The following is a 19,878-nucleotide window of genomic DNA, read 5'->3' on the forward strand; positions in this document are numbered from 1 at the left end:
AAAATAACAAAACTGAGTTACAAAGAAAGGTTTATTCCCTGGAGCATAGGAGAATGAGGCGTGATTTGATAGAGGTGTATACAATTATCATGGGTATAGATAGAGTGAATGCAAGCAGGCTTTTTTTTCCACTGAGGCTAGGGGAGAGAAAAATAAAACAGAGGTCATGGTTTAAGGGTGAAGGGGGAAAAGTTTAAAGGGGGGGCTTCTTCATCTGGAAAGTGGCGGGAGTGTGGAATGAGCTACCAGATGAAGCAGTGAATGCGGGCTTACTTTTGACATTTAAGAAAAACGCGGAAGATATGGATGAGAGGGGATTAGAGGGATGTGACCCATATGCATGTCAGTGGGACTAGGCAGAAAAATGGTTCGGCACGGCCAAGAAGGACCAAATGGCCTCTTTCTGTGCTGTAATGTTCTATGGTTCTATCTGGTTGTCTCTGAGACAGGTTATATCTAAACAAACTTCAATGGGCTTCGTAGTCGCCCTGGATTATTACGTAAAATAACAATTAATATTGATATTATCATTATTCTTTCACTTGACTTCACACAGTTTCTTATGTTACACATATCGAGTGTTTTGGCCGTCCTGTCAGTGCGGTCCTTCACGGATTTTATTGTTTCTTTGATGCCCGCGGGAAAGTGAATCCCATTGTGCATGGTGATATATGTATATAGATAAGCTATGATGCGAAATTTACTTTCTGCTCTGAATTTTGAACCAATTGGGCCGAAGGCTGTTTTCCGTGCTGTGCGATTTAAACCATCTCCATTGCAAAACAAGGAAGGGTGGCCTGTTAAACCACAAAAAGTGAATATAATCCGGTCCGGAAATATTAATCTGATTTTCCCAAATCCAGAAAGGTGTTAAACGCACGTTACTGAGCTCCACGGCAGATATACGCTTAAGAACGACGATGCAAAATGCCGTTTCAATATAGAGACCAACAATATGTCTGAATGGCCCCGTTGTCAATCTGTCCAAACAACAGCCACGGCTGAGATGGTTACTCAGACACTCTTCAACAAGACCTCTTTCTCATAAAACTCCGCAGCCTGAATCCCATGTAATGTGACCCGTAGTTCTGCTCTCGGTTGTGAGTAAAACAAAACCTTAATCTTAGTTGCTTTTTTCTCATACTTCCAAACAGACCATGCCTTGATCGCTGCAGTAAAATTACAGTGATTGCATTTTAAAAACATCACGTGAAAAATAGTGTATTTGTCAGGAGTGGTGTTCGAACCCACGCCTCCATTTGGAGACCAGAATACTCGCGTAAACTAGAACGCGTTTGTGCCGCCTTAAGTCTGGCGCCTTAGCACTCGGCCACCCTGACCGCCCTGCATTACTGTCTCTGCATGCGAGATAAATAGCTGTACTTCGGAATAGTGGGAATGACTGTTTTGATGAGAGGGTATACATACAAACATACACTATATCTTGGGATTTTAAATGAATAAGGACGTGATGCATTTTCTCAGTTTGACGAACATGTGCGAAATTAGAGCGTACAGCATCACAGCACTGGAATTGTGCTGCACCCCGTTCAGGCCATCCTCCAGAGAAAGGATGACGAGGTTTCGGAGAGTGTGCATAAAAGCATCTCCAAGATGCGACCTGATTTAGACGGTTTGTCTAAATTTTAACGAAAATTTGTACAAGCTTTTAGTTTTTCTCTGGAGCATCGGAGGTGAGGGGGAATGTGATAGAGGGTTCTTAGATTTTGAGGTATAGATAATGGTATAGCATGCAGAAGTTATCTCCATTGCAGGGTTTACATGTTCTAAAACGATCCACTCTTAGGGCATACAATTCAACTAAGAGGGAATCGTTTTAAAGAAGATGTGCCAACAGCCTGTCACTCAGTGTTGGCAAGACCAAGGACTGATTGTTGATTTCAGCAGAGGGAAAACCAGAGGTCCTTGTGACAATTCTCCTTGGAGCATCAAAGGCGGGGCGCGTCAGTAACTTTAAATTGCTGATATAACTCTTTACTTTCTTAGGAGACTGCGGTGATTCAGCATGGCATCAAAAACCTAGATGAACTTATATAGATGTGTTGTAGAGAGTATATTATCTGTCTGCATCAAGACGTGATACGGAAATGCCATACCTTTGAAGGAAAATCTTAAAACAAAGTTAGTGAATTTGTCCCAGTATATCACGGGAAAAGCACTCCCAAACATTAAACACACCCACATAAAACCTTGTCATAGGAAAACAGCATCCACCGTCTGAGGTCTGAGGTCTGAGGTCGTCTGAGCATGCTCTTTGTGCGCTGCTGCCATCGGGTAGATGGGACAAGAGCCTCAGGACTCGCATCACCACCAGTGACTACCAATCAGCAATCAGACCTTTGATCAACAGGTGATAATGTACGCTCACGTGCCCATCTATTGAATATTCCGACAAACAAACATTTCACTTTAAAAACTATTTTATATTGAATAGTTGAGCATGCCAGGAGAAACACAGCAGACCAGGCAGCATCTGTGGAAAAGCGTAAAGTGTCGACGTTTCGGGCCAAGATCCTTCACCGTGAAATTGTTTCAGAATAAATCACTTACCAGAATTCGCTATACGGTGATCTGTTCTAATGCGAAGAACAGTCTCAAAAACAAAAAAAAAAATATATCCTCCAACCGTTTTGCTAATCCACTTCAACAACCCAGGTTGTGTTTGCAGAAATAACATTATCTCGATTCAATAATTAAAGACAAATTTTGTCAGGAGTGGGATTCGATCGCACGACCCCAGATGGAGACCAGATCCCTACCGTTTGTCGGAAGAGCTTTCATTCCTTGAGTCTGGTGCCTTAGAACACTCGGCCACCTCTGACAATTTTTGAGTTGTGTTTGAGAAGGGAATGAATGCCTGATTTGTAAGCAAAGTTATATACACACGTACACGCATATCCTCCTGCCAATCGGAAATGAAAGCAAGAGTGTTACAGTTTTCTCAGGTTAGGGATCTTCTGTGGAAAATGAAGCTGTTAAAAATTTACAATTCGAAGACGCGTGAGACGCGTTTCGGCAAGAATTTGGGAAGGACGTTTGTTTGGATGGATAATAATGCCTGGAAGACAAATTGTTTTCACATTTAGGGAAGCGGAGAAATAATCGTTTATATACAGGACTGAATCTGAAAACATTGGGTTTGAGGTTCAATTATACCGGCATCTCTGCTTTACAGTTAGATGTTGGTAAGTAGACTATAAGGTCCAATAATATGATTGTGGATGAAACCGAAGATTTGACAATTCTCACAAGAACATTAGAGAAGTTGCAGAAAGGTCTGCATCATCATTCCAACCTGAATGAGTTATTACAGTCAGAATGCTCAGGGTTGGGTGACTTCCGGGTTGAGCATGGAGGGAGTAGGTGCGTGTCAGTGTGACTCCCGATTTTTATTCAAAACTACCTGTTCTTCGTTGTCGTATGCTCGATATAACTGAGCATTTTGAACAACCCGGGAAGTTGCTGGACCTGGACGTGGCAAACAAAATGCAGCTTCGATGTAAAACAGGGGAAAACGATAACAAGGCTTCGAGCAAAAAAGTTGATGTTACAGTAATGGCGCCGATGCACGCTGTTGGACGTGCACTACCCGATGACTTGGAGAGGATTCGCTTAGTTATCTTCAGCCTAGATAAAAAAGTAGAATAAGTTTTGGTATAAATTCTAAGGAGGTAAGCCGTCCTAGATTAGTTTGAAGGTTGGGTTTGTGGGGAAAACACTGGTAGCTTTTGTTTGTATTGCCTGCGATCATCCTCAGTTGGGGAGGTAGATCTAGGTTTCGAGGATTAATCGTTGTTTTCTTGTTTGTGTGAAGGGTTGGGAGAGTTTTTGGGGGGAATTTACATTGTAGCTAGTTCTTTTGTGTGTTACGGATTGGCCAGACTGTCTTTTCGTTGTGCGTATTGCGAGTAGTTGTGCCCTCGCATTGTTTTGGATTGTGGGCCCTGTGTGTCTTTTGATATAATTAACATGAGGGCTGCAGATGGAGGCCACCCTGCGAGGTTTCTTTTCTGGAAAGTAAAGGGGCTCAGTGGTCCTGTTAAAAAGAGATAACGTTTTCTCTCATCTGAAGCAATCAAAAGCAGATATTGCATTTCTACAAGAGACACATTTAAAAGTGAAAGACCATAATGGACTTCGTAAAGCATTGATTAGTCAGGTTGTTCATTCCAGATTTAATAGTAGGTCTCGGCTCTTAAACTCGAGCCCACGACTGATGAAGGCCAATGTCCTTTACGCCTTTTACCCACAGGGTCAACCTCCGCAGAAGCTTTGAGTGTCCAATGGATCCGGACCCAACAATCTTTCTGATCCGCCACACAGCCAAGAGTCCTGCTATTAATGTTGTACACTGGCATCATAGTTGACCTACCAAAATGAACCACGTCACACATACCTGGATTGAACTCCTTCTCAATTAGTGCCATTAATTTCTATTAGGCCTATGTCCCCCTCAAATTCTCCTAACGATGTACCTGTACAAATATCTTCTAAACATTGTAAACATTAAGTGTCTGGTACTTTCACAGCGCACATTATGTACTATCCTTCAGCTTTAAGATTCGGGTGGTGGGATGGATAACTTCACATTCACGAACACCGAACTGATTCACAAAATACGGACAATCTTAATGACTCTAGAAGTCATATTCATGATATCTATCGTCTATTCGTTTTCTCAGCTTAAGCTGGTAAAACATGAAGTACGGACATAGACAAGCCCACTCATTTCTCAATTGCTAGGAACTTGCGGACTTTTAATTGTGTTCTAATAGCATTGGTAATTTCAGGAAGTTACATCAGTTTTGCTGTGTCTATCTGGGTAGGTATGCTATTGTGAAGAGATGCTTAGATGATACTAGATATAGACATTACTGTTGGGGCAAATTATACCTTGTTCAGGATTTTTAGTCTTTCAATATCTTGTTTTAATTCGGCATATTTCTGCTGCTTTTCATTTATTAAATTCACTATGTTATGAGTGTTAGGAATGGCCACTGTACGTTCAGTTAGCAAGTAGTTCTTGCTTGTCTGTATCCTGTTTTATAATGTCGAGACTGTTAAAATGGATTACCCATAATAATAATAATTATTATTTTTTTTTTTTCGTTTGCACAGTTTGCAGTCTTTTCGACATTTGTCATGGAGCAGAAGTGAGTGAAGTTGCCATGACCATGGGGAAGGTGCATGGGAATCATAAAGTTCTGAATGTAGATACATCACCTGGAACGGATGGTTTACATCCCAGCCTTCTGATAAAGGTAGCTGAACAGATTGTGGAGGCATTAGTGATGACTATACGAGAATTATGAGACTCTGGGATGGAGCTGGAGGATGGTAAATTTGCAAATACCAATCCATTCTTCAGGAAAGAGGAGAGCAGAAAGAAAGGAGTTTATAGGCCATTTCATCTGACTACAGTGGTCGGGAAGAAGTTGGAGTCGATTGTTAAGCAAACCTGGAAGCATTTAATAAAATAGGACGAAGTCAGCATGGTTTCCTTAACGGAAAATTTTGCTAGACAACTTTGTTGGACTTCTTTGAAGATATTGGGTAGACAAAGAAGAATCGGTGGATGTTGTGTACTTGGAATTTGAGAAGGCATTGCAAACACGAGAAAATATGCGTATGCTGGGAATCCAAAGCAAAACGCAGAAAATATTGGAGGAACTCAGCAGGTGAAGCAGCATCTATGGAAAAGTGTAAACGATCGACGTTTCAGGCCGAGACTCTTCTGCAGATCCGGGAAGAAGGTGGGAAAATACCTGAACAGGCAGAGGGCAAAGAAGCATGCCAGAAAATAATAATTGAAGCCGAGAGGTGGCAAATGGAGGTTAGGTAAAGGTTTGGAGATGCAAGAATCTGATAGGACAGAAGAGTGAACAATCGGAGAAAGGGAAAGGGTAGAGGGGGAGGGGATCTCATTGAAACTTATCAAATGCTGAAAGGTTTCAATAGAGCGAATGTCGAGAGGATGTTTCCTGTGGTGGGTGAGTCGAGATACAGATGGCACAGCCTCAGAAAATAGGGACGTCCATTTAGAACACAGATACGATTAATTTATGTTGACAGAGTGTGGTGTATCTTTCGAATTCAATACTAGAGACTTTTGTGGAGGCCAGATGATTGGATATATTTAACGCAGAGTTTGATGGGTTCTTGATTAGTTGGGGCATGAATAGTTACGGGAGAAGGCAGGGCATTGGGACTGAGTGGGTAATGGAACAGTCTTGATGAAATCGTGGATCAGCTCGCTAGGTTAAATGGAGTAATCACAGGTTAGCATGGAATGACAGAAACATACTTTGATATTAAGTTTACTTTCATTGCAGCTGTCATTGACAAACGGGCACAATTTATTAAATATCTCCAAGAAAGTCGACTCCAACTAGTTGGCCCAACTAGACAGGGAGCAACACACGACCTCCTCTCTGGAAATACAGCTGATCACGTGACTGAAATGTCACTGAGGGAGCTTTTCTGGAACAATGACTATGCTTGTTAGTCACGGAATACCGGGGTTCCAGTGAGTTGGACCAATCTTTAACGAACAAAACCAAATCAACAAAACTGCTGGGACTCACTCTGTTTATTCGGTACATCATATCGCTTCACGTTGCTCAAGAGGGCATAGTTTAAAGGTGTTTGGAAGCAGGTACAGAACAGATGTCAGGCATAAGTTTTTCTTTACGCAGAGAGTGGTGAATGGAGTTTAGAACAATTGAGGGCTAGAGGTATGACTCGGTATTTCTCAAGTAAAGACATGTTCGACACAGCTTTTTGGGACGAACGGGCTGTATTGTGCTTGTAGGTTTTCCATGCTTCTATTTGATCGAACACTTAGGCAGCGTTGATGCGATTGGGATTCAAATGCTATAAAACGCTGCTTGCATCATCTCCTCAAGCACTGTGTTCCAGATTGTAAACACGCTCTGTATGAAAGAAGAAGTACTTCTTCCGATGCTCTTTAAACTGCACAGTCCTTTGCTTAAGCGTCATGTTGCACAAACCTCTGCATGGATTCATAGAAGAAGTCCTTCAACCGTCTGATCCAATCTACCTGAGCTCGTCCCGTTTGCCCGCATTTTCTCCATATTCCACTGAACTAGTCATTCCCGTGATCCTGTTGAAATGTCCTTTGAACCAGGAATTGAAACCACTCCACCAGTTTCTTTGGTAGCTTTTGCCACATAAAATAACTTCCTATGTTGGAAATGTTGTTCCCCGTGTCTCCTTAACATTGGTCTCCATTCACCTTCATGCTCCGTCCTACACTCTCTGTTCTACTAAAAGTCCTCCGCAGTCTTCAGTGTTCTTTCCCCACCACATGCTTCGTATTGTTTCAGTGAAACCTCCAGTCCCCCTGAACACCCAGGAATATCTGAGTTTGCCATACTTGTCCTTCACCCACAGAGGAATATGGTGAACCTGAACTCTCACTACATCGCTCTGAAATGACTCCTATTTCCCAAATGTGGAGGAACCTGCAGGTAACATCTCCACATACACATCTACCAGATTTTCTGTATGATAATATAATGTGCCTTAATTTCCAGGCTATTCTTAACTTTCTGCCCCTTTGCAGATTAATGACATACTTATATAAATAGGTGATAGAACTGTGCAAAATTCTTTGTGATCTCAACAATGACTTAAATATTTTCAACATGCTGTCCACATCCCGGACTGATTTAAAACATCTTAAATTCTGTACTGGCAAGTCTCAAATCCCTCGTTCCCTGACGCTTCACCCACTCCCTGCCCTGCATGAATATGACTACCAAGGCACAGGCACAGAAGCTCTCCAGAGCGCATTTGAAAAATTCCACTCCTCACACTTTTAAACAATGTTCATTCAATTAATTTTGTTGAAATGCACATTTGCTGCAACCCAGTTCCCATGACAACTCTGTTTGATTTACACGGAGATATATTTCTCCATCTCCCACCAACTGATGTGATATTTAGTGTATAATTCCAGCAACATGATTGTTTTTTTTTATTTCTAATCTCTACTTGCCTGGCTTCATGTGAGGAAACTTGTGAGACATCCTACGTCGGTGATTGTCTCTTTGATTAATAATGGAACGTTCCCACCTTCCATCATTTCATCCCTTCCAGTCACATGTAAACCATCTTTACCAGCTTTCACGAGGAAATCTGCAGATGCCGGAAATTCAAACAACAACACGCACAAAATGATGGGGGAACACAGCAGACCAGGTAGCATCTATAGGGAGAAGCGCTGTCGACGTTTCGGGCCGAGACGCATTGTCAGGACACCAGATTTCTCTAATTACCTGGATTGCATACCTTCTAGCGCCAGGAAATGATTTATATTCATGTATTCACACTTTCCAGTTCGTAATTCTAAGCGTCTGCATGTCCCAGCTCACCTGCCTTCTTTCACTCACTGGTGAATACCGAAGAAAAGTATTATAAAGGACATTCACTGCCTCCTTGCACTCCAGACACATGTTTCCTCTTTTGTGTCTTATCTCTTCGACTCTCTCTCTCTGTCGTCATCCTCCTGTTTCTCACCTACCTTAACACGGTCTTCCTATGCCTTCCCATGTCCCACTTTAATTCTTCTAAGTCCATTGCTCATTCCCTCCTAGTTACATTGTGAAGTTCCATTGCCCTGCCTGATCCTTTCTTCCAAAACCTTGAGTTTATTTATTACTTCTTCTTGAAGAGGTGTTCACATCTCTTATCAATTAGGGTTACTTTATGGGGCCATCCGGTTCTTGCCTCAATTAAACAAGCCAATGCTGAACCCCAATAAAGTGCTCCATGAACAATCTCCATATTTCTCTTCTGCATTTGAAGATTTGCATCGCTTCCCTAATTCGGCTCCCACCTTCCTACACAATAGCATAAACAAAGTGCATTCCATATTGTCTGCTGCTATCCCAGTGTAAGGTATGTCGAATAGCTGTGCTCCATCGTTCTGAAATGCTGACACGCGGAGAGATCAGTTGCCCGGCACATTTCACTTTCTGGTATTAGCAAAACATGGAACGTTCACGAGTCTGCCTGCCCGCTATTTGTGCCAGGTCTCCTTCCTGTACACAACTGAGAAATGGTGTCGCATCTAAACCTTTTAAATAGAGGAATTATCAATGAATATTATTTATGTTTAAGTTGCCAGAGACAACAACCGTGTTAATGCAAGAACCCGTGCAAAATCTTTCTCCCGATCTGTCACTCTCTCTCTGTGTTGCTTTTCCACTTTGGTGATGGGAGCTCTGTACAGAATACTCTCAAACGAGTGTTCTTTCCCTTCCTACTTCTGAGTTCCACTCACAGTCTATTAACATACAATCCCACCTTTCCGCAGCTCGAATACTATCACACTCTTCTTGTGTTTAAAATGTTTTCCATTTATTTTCTTTTACCTGACCATGAGCATTTTGAAACATTTGAACCCCGAGATGTCCGGAAATTGTCCCTCCCCTTCTGATTGAATTAACTTTATTTCTTACATCTTTCACATACATGACGAATAAAAATCTTGAAGTTATATCTCCGTCTAAATCTGTAAAGTGCAATCCTAGTAATTTATAATAAGTTATAAGAAACAGAATTGTCAATGTAACATAGAAAACACTCAAAGCAGCGTGAGGTAATGAGTTTGATGGCCCGGTGGAAGAAGCCGTCCCGGATCCTATGGGTCCTGTCTTACATGCTGTGGTAAATTTTCCCAGGTAGTTGTTGAATCTCTGCGACAGTTTGGAATTTAATCATTTCAGGGTGACCAGGTACATGATTGCTTGACTTTAACACATGTTTGCTAAGTTTATGGAATTTTAAACAGTTTTAATCTAAAACTCCGCTGAATTGCAATCGGAGTGGGTGTTATCTACACAGATGGCCATTTAACGTAAAAACGTACTTCATTCCATTCTTCAGCTCTTGTCTGAATTTCCTCTGTATCAGTGTATAGACACACGTATTAGTGCACACACTGAGAGTCTGCAACATGTAACCACATTGCTGTAGTATATATACTGGGGAACTCAAATATCTGTCCAGGTAATAGTAATTTTCCACTTGCCATTTCAGGGCATGAACTGTATAGGGCATCCAAAGCAATATGAAATTAGCTGAAATTGCAAACAACAAAATCATCGATTTATTGCGTGTTTCCACCTCGGTATCTTTCTGTTTGTCGGTGCTCTTCCGAAGCCCTCTGCGAACTCTATTTGCCGCAATTATATGTCTGACTGTTAACCCATTGAAGATAAGAATTAAGCCGATTGGCAGCAATGGTGTTAAAATGCTATCTAGTATTTCCATTCTTTTCCACACGGGTAAAGTAGCGTATTCATCCGTGAGGGCACAACGCCACGGTATGTTGTCAATAATGACGTAAGGTTCAACAACAAAGTAAAACGGGGCACTTTTCCCGCAACTCACTATAACCACGGTCACCATAACCACCGTTGCTGTTCTCTCAGTGCAGTATCGATCCCGCAGATTTCGACAACATATTGCGATGAAACGATCAAAGGTAAAACTGACCGTAAACCAAACAGAACAGTCCCTCGATATAATAAGTGATACGCCTGTCACTGCGCATACAGGAGTGATGAGCAGGGATCTGGAATAAATGTAGATGTTGTTGGTCTGTTCCACTAAAGAGAAAAATATAACCACGAACATATCCACTGCTGCCATTCCAACCAGGTAACGGGTGATGCATTTGGAGAGTCCGCATTTCCCCCGAGACAGGATCACAATCGCCGTTAAATTAACTACAAGAAATTTGGAAAGAAAGAAATAAAAAGAACACAGAATTAATAGCTGCAAATGTCCGAATACTACTTTTTATTTCAATGCTATGCAGGATATGATTATTTTAGAAAGTAAGAAGCAAAAAGATCAATTTGTGCGAACTCTGTCCGTGCACACTGGCCGGACAATAACGGACAGAATTACCAGTGGGTTGGCGACTTTCTAACAGATTTGGTCCGGACATCTGATTTCCCCGTATCACGAGCCGGTGAAGGTCGATCGCTGCATAAACAAGACCATTTCCATTGTTTGAGGTGAAATAGCTGTACGGGTTATTTGTGATGAAATCATGAGATTTAATGCATAAGTTACAATCTAACTTTTTATGGAAGAACAGACCTGAGTGTAGATATTCCACTGGCTGGACAGTTAAAAAAGCTACTGATCTAGAAAAACGACCACTGTCGTTTCAGAAATCCGAGCAAGGTGAAACTAGGTAATTTTACCAATAGCGCCACCAACGTAATTGACAAAACAAATAATTTAAAAAAATCACATAGAAACAATATGGAGACTGAATAACAAAACTATCAGATGCTTGAATCCTCAATTCTGGAAACACATTTCAGTCGAAGTTAGCTTCTGTGCTCAGTAAATGACCAAACAGTACAATCTATCGAAAGCAAGATGATGACGGCACCATACATAGAGTACCAGCTCCAGTATCTTACCAGGGATACCGATCGCTACAATTGCAGGATAGAAAACGCTGGCGGTGTAGTAAATCGCTGGATACCCCATATTCCGTCAGTTGCTCGGGAGCTTCCAATTGTTCATGTAGTTCAGAGTTATATGCAATTAAGAGTAATTCCACTGGGGCAATTAGCGTGGTTATAGCATCTGTCGAATGAGGGACAGTTACATTAAATTGTATATCTCACTCTGTAACTCTGCCATGAAATCGGATCCCCAGTGGATGTTACAAGTTGTTAACTTCTGAACAAATTATAATACTAACCTTTCCAATGTACTTTCCAAGACGACTGAGGTCAGCTGCTCAAATGCGGCATTTTCTAGTCAGTGTTGTTTCTAACGTGGACAATCATGCGGAACAATCAACATGGGCAATCAATTTCAAACGGATCTCGTTTTGTCCCATTCTGCGGGCCACATTTGTTTCTGACGTTGAGGGCAGGAGATCAGCTCGGCCAGTAAAAGAGGGTACAATTCATTGAAGTGGAAGATACGATCTTTTTTTGTCGCTTGCTTCAGTAATTTCGATGAGCTTCAAAATGCCCAGCGATAATTTGAAAGGAATAGTTCGGGAAATGAACACGCAGATTTTCCCCATTCAAGATCTATACAATTGACTCTGTAGAGAGGGTGCGTGGATACCAAAGAGGGAGTGCAGTGGAGATTTACAAGGGTGTTGCCTGGAATGGATGTCGTACCTTAGGAGAACAGGGCATTTTCTCCTTGTAGTGACAGAGGTGTATACGATGAATGTGATTGATCGGGTGGATAGTCTGAGTTTTTGCCCCAGGGTCGAACTGGCTAAAACAACAGGGTTTAGATTTAAACTGCTTGACAATAGGTACATAATAGATGCCGGGGCAAGTTTTTTTTTTCACACAGAAAGTGGTGTGTGCTTTGAATGCAGTGCCAGTGGCGGTAGTGGAAGCGGATTCAATAGGGAATTTTAAGAGTCTTTTAGGCAGATGCATAACTGTTAGAAATATAAAGGGCTATGCGCGCGGGAAAGTCTAAGGAGTTTCTTGAGTATTGTCACATTCGGCACAACGTTGTGGACTGAAAGGCCTGCAAAATGGACCATATGCAATATGTTTTATATTCCATCGTTAGAGTGAATTTACAACTTGAGTTCATATGCTCGGGGAGAAAGTTGAAATGTGAAAGCAGTATATGTAGTAGAAGCTATTCACTCGGAGAGTCGAGCGAATGTGGAATGAACTGCAAGCGGAAGTGGTAGATTCGGATTCAATTGTATCGTTACAGTGAAGGTTGTGTCGGTACGTGGATGAGAGAGGGACGGAGGGTGCAGATAATTGGGGTGAGGTAGAAGATCACAGAGGGATGACCTAGATGGACGGAAGAGCCTATTTCTCTGTAGTAATAATCTGTGTCTTTATGATAATCTCTGTCCTTTTTCCGCATTCAATGTCTTCTCATTTTGGTCACCAATCTAATTATTTGCAGAATAGAGAATGTGTTCAAGCTCAACTTTCAAGCTTAATTCATTCTGATTCTGAAACCTACACTACTCCGTGCCTACTGTGGAACTAGTACCGTTGGGCAGCCCTCGGCTTATTGGAAAAACAAAGTCTCGCCAGTCTCAATCCAGGGTGGAACCTGTACCAATGTGCAGTCCTCAGTTGACTGGAGAGAGTCTCACTTCTGTATCTATGGTGGAACTGGTATTACTGGAGGATGACTCGCCTCTCTGCAACCATCGTGGAGCTGGTATCGATGCGCGTTGTGCAGAGCTAGTATCATCACTATGGGCTGACTCACCACTCTGCATGCATTGTGTAGCTGGTATCGATGAGTGATATGAAGAATTGGTATCATCACTGTGGGCTGACTCACCACTCTGTATGCATCGTGGAACTGGTATCGATGCGCGACGTACAGAACTGGCATCATCACTGTGGGCTGACTCACTACTCTGTATGCGTTGTGTAGCTGGTATCGATGCGCGATGTGCGGAGCTAGTATCAACACTATGGACTGACACCACTCTGTATGCATTGTGGAGCTGGTATCGATGCGTGATATGAAGAATTGGTATCATCACTGTGGGCTGACTCACCACTCGGTATCCATTGGGGAACACGTACTGATGCGTGGCCCTCGGCTTTTTTTGAGAATATCTCAGAGCTGATAGTACGCATTTCCCTTTCACACTTTGAATATGATTTGTGAGGATGACGGCGCTGGTCTGCCCGCGTGATACACAGTTTCTTTTAAATTGCTTTCTATCAGTATTTCAAAAACAGTTGACATTTGCTGCGACAGCAAGTCATTTCATTTCCTACTCTGCCATTTCATTGTGCAGTACGGCATTAATCAATACATCCAGTTCATTGGTCAATACATCAACACTCGTACTAGTTTTGTTGGTTTCTGCGGTATTTCTGTTGTTACCAAGGCATCATTTATTATCTGTCTCCAATTGCTCCTCCGATGGCAATAATTAACTTCTCTTTTAAAGGATTGCAGCCTTTCCAGTGACGAATGGGAAGAGGAAGAAAAGAGCAGTGATGAACGTAGATGTATTTCTAGGCAAAGCAGGTATCTGACTCACACGGGGACTCTGAGATGGCGAGGTCCCATGCATCTGTGGTCGTTGGTACAGACGCTGGTGATGCTGCCTGGACCAATGTGGATTGAGGGATGACGTGTTGATGCAGGTAATGGTCTTGTAATGTTTGCAGTGATAATAATGCCAGAAAAGTGATTAGTAGGAAGGGTTAGTGGACAAGGGGGTGACGGGATACTTGCAGAAACCGCAGAAGGCGCTGGCGGCTGTGCTGGAAATTCTATCGTTATAAGATTCGTTGAAGACGGAGGAAGTTATGGAGGAGTAGTGCCAGAGTTGTATTAGGTTAAAACATGAAGAAACTTTTTTTTTTCATTTGTCCAGCTACAGGAAGGATGTGGAAACCATAGAAAGGGTGCAGAGGAGATTTACAAAGATTTGCCAGGATTAGGGAGCATGCCTTATGAAAATAGGTTGAGCGGACTCGGTATTTTTACTTGGAGCGACGGACGATGAGCGGTAACCTGATAGAAGTGTATAAAAGGATGAGAGGCATTGATCGTGTGAATAGTCACAGGCTTTAGAGTCAGAAACTGGATAACTGCAACTGGATATCAGAATATATTGGTTATGTATTCATTTGTCAATGGCCGCCCCCTTGCAACAAATAAAATGTAGAAATACAATTGTCTACGTCTACTATTAATGACATTTATAGTACCCTGCACAAATGGAGATAGCTTTCTGTCAATTACGACTGTAAATTTGTCATCTGTCAATAACAATTACTGCCACACACTGGCAATGGCATTGCTGATCATGATGATGACGACATTTATAATCCAGGCCCATCACTGAACAGACTAATCATACTGTTCTCTCTGCACATACCAGATACAATCAGTTACTAATGGGCATTGTTTTAAGGTGACGAGGAAGAATTAATAAGAATTGGAGGGATCACCTTTGACCAGTGACGTGAGTAAGTGTAGGGGATGAGCTGCCCGAGGATATGTTTGAGGTGCACACTTTCAGAACATTCAAAATGTAATTGTACAGACCATGGATAGGAACGCTTTAACGGGATAAGGTTTTAAAGGGAGAAAATGAGGAAAGCATAGATACTAAGAGCAGCTCGGGCCGCTGTTTCTACTTCCGATTGCACAGGCTATTTACTTTAAGAACTGGAACAACAATAGCTTCTGCGATTCTGTGCATGAGCTGTCCTTCGTTTCCGATTTCGATGCCACTTGTGGCAGGTAGATTTCTGTGGTCTTTCACGAAGGGCAAATTATGCAATATCACAGCTTTCACAAATGAGGTTATTTTACTTGTCGATATATACAAGGTCAGTTCGAAATACGGGACTGATGCATCTGGATAAATCCTGCCCTCCTACCCTAATTCCTGCATCCAAGGGAGTAGTATCAGGTGCCATACTCCGGATCTCTATTTTTTTTAATCACTGTGGTGTGGGATCATGAAAGCGTTCTGGTAACATCAGATTATTTTAAAATTCATTTCTTCTGCTTTCCTTTCAGATTCAACAGCTCTATGTATTTAGAAAGGTATAACACACCGTGGAAGGATTGACGTCCGTAAAAGCACAGATTCATCAGTATGATATGCAATCTACTCATCAACTACCTGAAGTAAATCAGGGAAAGTTAGATTGTAAAGAATACATATCAGCCATTCAGTGGTCTGACCCATTGAACACTGGAGGGAAACCACGTGAAGTAAGTTAAACAAGCCAACGGACGTTTACGCCTACGCCACTTTATCTTGCTTCCACCAGTTTTATTTACCAACTTTTAGTCATAACAGGCGAACAAAAAAATCATATTTTTTACTAACTTCCTATTTCCTTTAAAGCTTCTAACAGAAAAAAACGACATTTTGCGCTGTTCCTTCTACGTTAAAAGTGATCCTATCAACCATGATACGTTTTCACACAAGTTCTGATATGTTTTGCGTGTAATTCAAAAAATATCTAATAACGGGAGTATTTGTCCTCACAGATTTTGCTCAACCTCTGCTCAAATCAAGGGAAAACATTTCATGTAATTTCATAGAATATCATGCACGTCATTTCAAGGGTGGCTGTAATATCACCGGAGAGACGTCTTCTCCAGTTAACACACTTGCCGTTCAAATTGTTAGGAAATGCACAGGAGGCCTGAGCCAAAAGCAGAGCAGTGGTGCGGATTCAGCGGGGAACGATAACTTCCATAACAGATCGGAAAATAATAAAACAAGAGTAACACCAGAAGTCACAAAGCAAGGGCCAAGGGAAATTAAACGCCATTTGCAACCAGATAAACGTAATGCAGGTCGAGAGTAAGCCAGAAACTACTGGTTGAGGCCGACTTGTTCGATGAGTGAACAAGCATGTTGGTTGAGAACAGTGTTGAAGAAGGCTGCAGATCACGTGTACGGAACGCGTGGGAGACAAGGATATGTCAGAGTGTGCAGGCCTGACAGAAGCACCAGCACCATCACCCTCCATGGCACGTCCCAGTCGGCCTTAGCCAATCCGGAATGGTCCGGTAGAACTCAATGATAAAAGGCTTATCAAAAATGCTGCTATGAAGGAGGAGGTCACGGGTTTGGCAAGTGAGACAGAAGTTACTGGTTAAAAAAAGCTCATAAATCATTTATTTACCAACAACAGGAACTCTGACAATCCCTGCAGCAGAAAGGCAGATCCTAATTTCCTTGGAGAACGTCCTTTATATGTTTTGTATTTCAAGCTCGGCCTATAATTGGGAATATTTCAAATAGGATTTTGAATTTACTCTGGTTGCAGCATTTGCCGCGTTCACACGACTAAAAGTAATCTTTGGTAATTTTGTGCATTGGTTTTAATATTTTTGCAAATAGGATGATGTTTTGACATCTATTTGTGCTCCGAAAATCGAAAAAAAAAAAACCTGAATTACAGGAATCCTGAATTCTCGCCACCTGGACATTATAAGCAGAAGACAACCCGTTATATTGCTCTTCACTCTATCGGGCAGCCTCATGTTACTCAGTCTAACATAATCTGGGAATCATTTTCGCCATGTTTTCAGGTCCCGACATCTCCTGTTGTACAGGTGTCATTGAACAAATCGGAAACCTGCTCACGCACATCACTTCCTATGCAAACAACGGTATTGAAGTATTGAAAATTCAGAGAAGAGACAAACACTTGATAATGTCTCCCTGCGGGATTATTCTGACTTTGACCAAGAAAAATATATTTCATTTCCGGTTGCCGTGTCTTCGGAAGTGTTCGGTTTCATTTCATTCCCGCTGTTGCAACTTGACCATTCTATCAGGAATGCCGAATGTTATTGAGAGAAAAAAAGAGTCACATCTAACAAGGTAATTAATGTCTTTCTGGCCAATTGCATAATCTATTGACTCTATCGAGTGGCTATACATAGTCTAATGGATTAGGAAAAGCGTTTCAACGAGCAGAATTAAAGGAACTTGAATCCTAAGGCAATTTTTTTCATGGGCGGCACCGTGGATCATAGTCAGAAACTGAAGTCAGAGTTTTGAAGAAACTAGGTAGGCGTGTGTCTTATCATAGTTTCTTGGAGAACAACAAAATTCAACAGTCAGCAGTCCAATTGCTCACCATTTAATATCAAAGATTCTACACAACGTACAATATCAAATTCGTGTTCTTCAGACATCCAGGGAAACAGAAGCGTACGCGGAAGGACGGGAGTCAATACAAACTTTGGAACCCGAAAGCGTCCCCCTTATCGACCCTCATATTCACAAGCAGCAGCAAAGCATTGACCGCCCCCTCTTCCAATTACTGCAGCAAAACGCACCGTTACCCTCCACCTACCAAACAAGCAATAGCTAAGCCCCAGTGGGGCGGGGGGAACATTATCTGCGTTAAAAGAAAAATATTAATGTCAAAAAGGACAATTCAACATTGCTCTGGAGATCTCTCCCTCTTTCTCACAGGCGCAAAATCTCTGTCTCCATTCTCCATCTATTTTCATCACCTCCACGATTCTCCTTAGCACAGGGTTATACTTACTTACTTACATTAGTTTATTGTCACCAAACAATTGATACCGGAGCGTACAATCATTACAGAAATATTTAATTCTGCGCTTCGCGCTCCCTGAAGTACAAACGTTTGTACAAATCGAAGTAAATATAATTTAAAAAAATGAATTATAAATCATAATTAGAAAACAGAAAGCGGAAAGTACAGTAGTGCAACTCAGGTTCGGATATTTGGAAAGTACGGCCCAGATCCGTGTCAGGATCCGTTCAGCAGTCTTATCACATTTGGAAGGAAGCTGTTCCCAAATCTGTCCGTACGAATCTTCAATCTCCTTAACCTTCTCCAGGAGGGAAGAGGGACAAAGAATGTGTTGGCTGGGTGTGTCGTGTCCTTGATTATCCTGGCAGCACTGCTCCGACAGCGTGCGGTGTAAAGTGAGTCCAAGGACGGAAGACTGGTTTGTTTGATGTGCTGGGCTAGCTTCACGATCTGCTGCAGCTTCTTCGGTCTTGGACAAGACGACTTCCATACCAGGTTGTGATGCACCCTAGGAGAATGCTTTCTACGGTGCACCTATAAAAATTAGTGAGGGTTTTAGGGGACAGGCCAAATTTCTTCAGCTTTCTCAGGAAGTAAAGGCACCGGTGGGCCTTCTTGGCGGTGGACTCTGCTTGGTTTGACCAAGTCAGGTAATTTGTGATATTCACCACAAGGATCTTAAAGCTATCTAAATTGGAAAGCGAGAAAATTTTCCTGGAACAATATCTGTCGGACGTACAAATCGGTGCAGAAATTTATTATTAATTTTCTTTTATTGATTTGTCAGCTCAGGAAATCAAAGCATGAGCATTCTCAATTACTAGAAGCAGATGTAAAGTTCGGCAAAACCATAGTGGTCTTTGGGAATCGCCCTGGAAAAAAATCTAGGTTCATTCTGATAGTTATTTTAATTGTTACTATTTTCAGTGTATTAAGAGACCCAACAAAAGATCTTGCATATGTGAACACATTGCGTCATTGTAACTTGCAATATTTATTAAGCACTCTCAATAATACTATATTTCCTCTACGTGCAGGAAAACTTGACGCATTTGAAAACCAACACACAGTTACATAATGCGCTGCATTAACGCCGGTAGAGTACAACGACCCCAAAATAGAGACACTCATTTATAGGAGCTCAAAACGAAGTAAAGAAATGAGGACACTGAAATGGCAGGAACGTTAAGGAAAGAAGTAGTCCCCGAATATAGTATAGAATGTACAACACAATAATGAAATCTAAGGAAACGTCTAAGGAAAAACTAAGCAAATATAAAGTCAATAGAAGGTTAACATAAGAAAAGCATTTTGAAAATTGTAGCACATTAAAACAGAAACCTGGTTCATACAAAACTAGATGATGGAGAACCTGATATGCATCAGACGAAGAAAACAGATTTATCATTTCAAAAACAGTGCGAATGATTTAGGGAAGATATCGAAACTAAATACTATGAATCAAAACTATACGACTCTCAGAATACAAAAATTGAATAAACTCAGAGATATATATTTTTCGTCTAATATCGGGTCAAACAGCATTACGCTAAATCGAGAAGTGGCAGGATTGGGGAGAGACAGAGCGCACACACAGGAATGAAGAAATGCGCATACCTGGTTACAATGGATATTTTGAAAGAATATGTTCTTTCTACATTCTGTACAAAGAAGATTTTTACTTTGTCCCACACTCCTTGTTAACAGAATTTGCTTGTATGATGGAATATTCCTCGCTAAACTGTTGATGGAATCTATGCTGTCAGATCAGTCTCAAATTTCA

At 41.6% G+C, this 19,878-nt stretch overlaps 1 non-coding gene across 1 annotated transcript; it reads right to left on the reverse strand.

Annotated features, from left to right (window-relative positions):
- Positions 1 to 1,226: 1,226 nt before the first annotated feature.
- On the reverse strand, positions 1,227 to 1,340 carry trnal-uaa (transfer RNA leucine (anticodon UAA)). The gene is made up of 2 exons: positions 1,305 to 1,340; positions 1,227 to 1,272 (listed from the first exon to the last, which is right to left on the reverse strand). It is a non-coding gene; the product is annotated as a tRNA-Leu (tRNA).
- Positions 1,341 to 19,878: the final 18,538 nt, after the last annotated feature.

This window comes from Hypanus sabinus, unplaced genomic scaffold (assembly GCF_030144855.1).
Source record: "Hypanus sabinus isolate sHypSab1 unplaced genomic scaffold, sHypSab1.hap1 scaffold_242, whole genome shotgun sequence".
In the NCBI taxonomy this organism is placed as follows: Eukaryota; Metazoa; Chordata; class Chondrichthyes; order Myliobatiformes; family Dasyatidae; genus Hypanus; species Hypanus sabinus.